Source organism: Narcine bancroftii, chromosome 10 (genome assembly GCF_036971445.1).
Source record: "Narcine bancroftii isolate sNarBan1 chromosome 10, sNarBan1.hap1, whole genome shotgun sequence".
In the NCBI taxonomy this organism is placed as follows: Eukaryota; Metazoa; Chordata; class Chondrichthyes; order Torpediniformes; family Narcinidae; genus Narcine; species Narcine bancroftii.
Genome location: NC_091478.1, coordinates 8,396,829 through 8,403,389, shown reverse-complemented (window position 1 = coordinate 8,403,389; position 6,561 = coordinate 8,396,829). Strand labels below are relative to the sequence as shown.

At 39.5% G+C, this 6,561-nt stretch overlaps 1 long non-coding RNA gene across 1 annotated transcript; it reads right to left on the bottom strand.

Annotated features, from left to right (window-relative positions):
- Positions 1-796: 796 nt before the first annotated feature.
- LOC138743878 (uncharacterized) lies at positions 797-5,747 on the bottom strand. Its single transcript, XR_011345088.1, has 2 exons — positions 1,433-5,747; positions 797-1,330 (listed from the first exon to the last, which is right to left on the bottom strand). It is a non-coding gene; the product is annotated as an uncharacterized lncRNA (long non-coding RNA).
- Between the last annotated feature and the right edge of the window lie 814 nt (positions 5,748-6,561).

The window sequence follows — 6,561 nt, the reverse complement described above, 5'->3', positions numbered from 1 at the left end:
AATGCTTAAAAAGCCTTACCTTGTTGTTTAAACACTGTTATGTGATTTTTTTTTTGTTGCTTCTGAGCTGTTTTTAAAAAATGAATGGTTTTCCAAAAATGGGCCCAGTCCCGACCAATTCGGATAATCGGAGTTTACATGCATGTTTAAACCGAAGGAATGGGTGACTGAGTCTACTTCAAATGACAATTATAACAAGTCCAAGGATCAGGTTCAATCTTATTATTGTGAAACAGTCACTGGAAAACATTAGTGAACTAATTGCTTGTGATGTTAGCAGTTGCATAAAGTACTTATGAATTCACATTGCTCTGCCAACAGATATCCAAAACTGTTAACAAAGTGGAAATCCCCATGAATCTAATCAGAGACCCAGCTTACCCCCTCAGAAAGTGGCTGATGAAGGGGTTCACTCACCACCACACACTCAATCAACGTCAGTGAAGCTTTAACTACTGTTTGAGCTCAGCAAAGATGGTAGTAGAAGATACTTTTGGATGTCTCAAAGGTCGCTGGAGGTGCCTGGGTAAGAGACTTGATATTTGTACCACTTTTGTATCTGATGTTGTCTGTTGTGGAACCCTACTTTCCAGACTGAAACACTGAGCAACCGGACCTCCCTGAGCATGATTGAGTTGCTTATCAGGGTATGCAAGCACACAGTCACCAGGCTATCTGTCAGGCAATTATGTTCCTTCTGTAAGCAATTTTAATCAAGCAAAAAACAACTTTTAGTAAATGTAGAGTGCACTTGTCAGAGAATTGTAGTGAACAGGAAACCTGTAAACAACAATAAGCTAGTTTAATTCAACTATTTATAAATGTGCAAATAAACAAAACACCAATAACCATGTGCAAAGTAATAACTGTAACATTACTCCAGCAGCTGGAGGAAAAGGGTGGTCGAAATGACTCATATGCCTCTCATCTGTGTGCTGCATGCTGTCATTCTGCTGTGGTGGCAGAGAATAATACTGGCTCTGAAGTGCAGGGGCACAGTAGTGTCATGTGGGAGTTTGTTGCAGTACAGCAGTAGCAGGGTGCTGTCGTGCAAAAGATTACACTAGTCCAATCATTTCCCTCATAAGTGAGGCCTGGTTCTGCATCTCACGCTGAAAATCCTTGAACATTTTGCCGAACCCATTCATGTCTCTGCCCGTTCATGTCTGTTGGCCTCCCGTGCTGTTATTCCCACGTTCTGTGCCTCTCTCCTCTGCTGGTCCTCATGGGCCCTTTGCACGTCCCTCTCCACGTCCTTATAGTCCATTGCCGGTAGTATGACCTTCATCTCCTTTGGTTGGTCTATGGTTTTTCTGCTGCGGGTGACATCCTAGAGAACAATAGAACACAAGTGACATAGACTGCTCTTTATGGGCAAACACACAAAAACATATGACAAAAAAATGATAATCATGAAAATAAAAGTTTTTACCTGGTTGCTCATGAGGCGTAGATTTTTTATTGCTGGCCTGTATTCCTATGCTGATAGGGATTCCTGTATCATGATTGCTGAGGGAGAAGGGAGACACAGCTGGAACAGTCTCAAGGGAAATATGGATCCTCCATGTTGCTCAGAAGACCAACTGGATTTATAGAGTGATTTGTGCCCCAGATGGAACAGCACAGATCAAAATATGGCCAGGCTAAGTGCCCTCTACCACTCCTGCCATTGTGGTCATTCATCTGGTGGGTTTTTTAAAAATAGAAATGCAGGCTTTTCAGCTTACTTATCACCTGTGCCTTGTCCCTAGCAAAGCCGAGATCACTAGGTATTTGTGCAAGTCTCTTCCCCCTTCCAAAGAAAAATTAAAATCAGCCCATCCATTATCATTCCTGTAATATGGTATCTAATTTCATCCTCAGTGGCGAGGGTAAAAAGCTCACAGATCTCTTCATCACTCAAATTAGCAAACATTGTGATCGTTAAATGCCAAATCCTGCCTGTTGTTTTCAAATTTCCCACTCCAAGGTTGCACACATTACGAGTTATCACAATGTCATATTCAGGATTGAATGTTAAGGGGAGTGAGCATATAAAAAGGCACTAAGACCACCGTTCCCTCAAAGCTGTGCACGTGTGCTCACAAAGGAAATTAATGTGCACGCATCCACAACACATGCCAAATAATTTAAAATTCATTATACATTTTTATTTTGTATTTAACATCAAAACACAAGGAACTTAAAGATACAATTTTAAAGGAATTACATATTTGTTATTTGTATTTAAAATCAAAACGTGTAACTAAACTAATTTACATTTTAAATGCAAAATTTGGGTGGGTTTAAGCACTGAAGAGATTGTACAATGCCCGACTCCTACCCTCCCCTTGGCCTACTGCATACCGGAGCTCCTGATGCCAGACTCTGAACCCTCCCCTCAGCCTACCACACACCAGAGCTCCCGATGCCCCGACTACAAACCCTCTCCTTGGCCTACCGCACAACGGAGCTCCTGACACCCCAACTCTGAACCCTCCCTTCAGCCTACAGCACACCAGAGCTGCTGACACCAGACTCTGAACCCTCCTCTTGGCCGACCTGAATTGTGAGGCAATTTGCTTTTAATTAATTCAGTTTTTAAATAAAACATTTTACTCACAGCTCTCTGATTTACTTAGAACATAAATCAACTATCGTTTTGCACCTTGGGTTCTCATCGATTCACCATGTGCAGCATGCAAATACTGATCCACACATGCGTGGCATGCAATCCCCAATCCTCATCAGCTAATAGCTGAAGGGCTAAATGTGCTTCATCAGCAGGGAGCTTACACTGTTAACACCCAATCGACTGGAGGCACACTTGGAGATGGCAGAGGCCATGGTTGAAGCTGAACACAATCTGCAAGAGGAACTCAGTGGGAGAAAAAAAATAGTCGCTGTTTTGAGCCAGGGGTCCATCAATGACTGGTCAAAAAAACCATTTGTTACCAAATGACAATTGCTACAACCAATTTGCTATCGCATCCCCACCCCTCCCTTGCAGATCCCTAGGCCCCTAGGCATGAGCCTACTTAGCCTAAGCAAGTGGTTAATCTGCCACTAGTGAGTACACAGTTCAAAAAGACATCACTTTGAACAAATGTGCTCGGGGGGGGGCAGTAGTTTCCCCTGAACACCAACCCCCCCCCACCCCCGCAAGCTACGCCACTAGTTGTTTTGCTTCACCAATTTGGTACCGGAATGCTGATTTGGCCTTTTACACAGACGACGTTCTGGGCTGTAACTACCTTGATTGGTGCAACAGAACCAGGCCTGAAATGACCCCCCCCCCCCCCAATTCTGTGTCGGTACTTTTTACACTGCAGCATAGAATACAGGCCCTTCAGCCCTCAATGTTGTGCCAACCCATACATTACTTCCTAAAAAAATGTTTTTTTTTAAAAAGTACTAAACCCTCCTACCTTTCTACGTGTAGCATGAGAAAGTCACAAATATCCCAGAACAAAATGGCTGTGCAAAAAGCACTAATGAGTTTAAGGCCGCTATGACTCACAGGAAAATAAAATTCTTTCTGGTGTTGTCACATTCCAATAAACTGCATTTGTCAATTTCCTTGAGGGATTATTCAAGATGATGGCATCAACTTCTGGATAGACGAGTCTTGTCATAACATTCAAGAATGATTACTTCTCCTTCACCTAACTAAGTTATCACTGTTGATAAAAATGCTAGAAGCAACCTTTACATGTAAACAAGCCAACACCAGTTCTACACGGACAGCAAAGTTCTGCTTAAAAAGGATTCACTGGATGGTAACGAAGATGAGCCACACATAGATGCTGAACCATCAGCAAAAACCAACATCATTTGCCTCCCCTCCTCCATTATAACTGCCCTTATTTAACCTTCTCCAAGATGCGTAAAGATTACACTCAAAAATCATATAATTACAGTTAAAGTTCTGCACATTAGCCACATGTTCCAGGGCAGTATTTCTATCATAGATGAAGCCACGTCTCACAACAGAATAATAGGTCCAGACTGCGGAGGAAGAGAAAGTAGCACACTCAGTTTGCTATTAGCACTGAGATACAAATTGGCCTTGATGCTTGCATCCACTTGGTTCACATTAAAAATCATTTTACATTTATTTAAATCATTCAAAAAGGGTATTTACTATTCAGATAAAGGATGATCAAACTGAAAACCAAACTCATGGGTCATCTGATTAACTTCATCCACATAAATTTTAAAAATTCCATAAAATACTCTCTATCAAGAACCAGATTCACTTAAAACAAACCAAAAACTGTGGACACTGGAATTTACAGTGAACAAATAAGTCAAAGGGACTTAGCAGATGAGGTGGCATCCATGGAGAGAAATGCTGACTAACCATTTCTATCCATGGATGCTTTCCCACACACCAAGTCCATGGGACACTTGACGTTTTGTTCCACTATAACCATTACCAAAACCTGTAAACTCATTTATTTCATTACCAAATGAAAGTGGCTAAACACTTGAACAATGGTGGCAATAAAGTGAGTTCTCAGGAAAAAGCTGAACTTTACACAAAACCTTTAGGTTTTGTGGTTTGTAATTTGTAACGAGGAACAAGTGACCAGTGCAGAGGTTATTGCCCCTCAGATACATCAGACACAATCAAAACCATCAAGAAATTTGACAGGTCAAATATTCATCTTTAATTAATGAGCTTCAAAAAAAATATTTTGAATGGGGCTTGTTGCTAAATTCCATCTCTTGCCAATCACAGGAAGAAATCAATACTCTTCGTCAGTAAGAGCAAGTGAACTTTTAATGTATTTGTATGACACCCACCCAACATGGTTCACATTGGACAATGAAGATTTTGTTTCCTGAACACTTTTGGGTGTATTTTATGGATTTTGGGCTGATCATCACAAAAATCACTTTAAAAATTTCCTATTATGTACTTTTCTTAAGATACAAGCCATTTTCAAGCATTAAAAAAACCATAAAGTGCAACATGTCATGGACAATTCATATTTTGCATTTGCACTTGGACTTCTTCCCTGTTGATCCTGATGCAGTCAATGACTGTCATGGTGAAAGGTTTTACCAGGAAATTGCAACCATGAAAAAGTGGTATCAGGGCAACTGGAATCCATCAATGCTGCAGACTATTGTTGGACACTGGCAGTCGGGGTATCAAACGTTGAGTACAAATGAAAATTAGTGGTGTAAAACATTTTTTGGTCAGTTGAACTAACACAATGTGGCAGCATCATATGCAATTAAACATACCAAATTCAATAAAAGTTAATTTAATGTTTCTCCAACTTCCTACATGACACAGAAAATCTGAAATTATCTTTGTGTTCAGTTTGAAGTTGTCTATCATAATCCCCATTTTTATTCCAGGAAGCAAAGCTTTTGAAAAAATTTGTTGTCTTCACTCCATCAAGGATAGCTACAAGAGGCAGTGTCCCAAAAAAAGTAGCCTCTATCATCAAGGACCTTCACCACCAAGGCCATGCCTTCTTCTCACTGCTACCATAAGGAGAAGGTACAGGAAGCTGAAGACTAAAACCCAATAGTACAAAACAGCTTCTTCCCCTCTGCACCTCAGACAGTACCTCACTTTTTTTTAAAACTAATTTATTTATTTTTGAAAATGTAATTGTTAGCAATTTTTACACCTGAAATGCTACCGCAAAACAACGAATCCCGTGACACATGTTCATGACAATAAATTTTGATTCTGATCAAGAAATCCCATTAACCATTTCGGTTAATGTATATTAACTGCATTAACTGTTAATGACTCTTCTAAAAATATTAGTCAGAGGAAATTCAAAAATAAGTGTTTATTCACTGATAACACCAACAATAATTTCTATACAATATTATACCAATAATAATGAACATTTTATAATTAAACTGATACCTTTGCTGCATTATACAGAGCATTCTTTCACAAACATGCTTTTAACTTAGATAACTTTTGCTTTAAGTTCTATTGCTAAATTTCAATGTAATGACAGTCATTAGATATGTTTCTGAGCTCTCTCATTAAATTAGTTTCAAATAGTATTCAAATTACACAACATCATGAACTTGAAGGTCTGTTCATCAAAGATAAAGAATAATATGCGAGGAGCTGTTTTGGTCCCAAATGTTGTCTTTCACCAGTGAGTCACAGCATCAAGATTCACCACAAGAGCATTAATTCAGACCAAAGACGATTAAACAATATACAAACTAAAAACATGGACTTAACCCAGCAACAAAGAGAATGGGGAAAAGTGGGAAGTGGCTGCAGCAGAGGCTGGTGGGAAAACAGAAGGACAGCAACAAATAGAAAAATTAATGGTGCGCAATCAGTAGAAAGTTTGTGATGGAAATACAGTGAAAGGTGTTTAAAATAAAACTGGGACAAAACCACGCTTGGAATAAATGAGCTGCTATCAGTAATAGCAAGGATTGTAGTTCAAAAATGGATTTGACAGCAAGTGCCCTTTTCTATTCTACTTCATTGCACATTTTAAGACAGAATTTAAGTTGCGACGTCTGAGATTATTACAAAATTAACATGCAGTAATGGTAATAATGATGCATATACTCAACAGA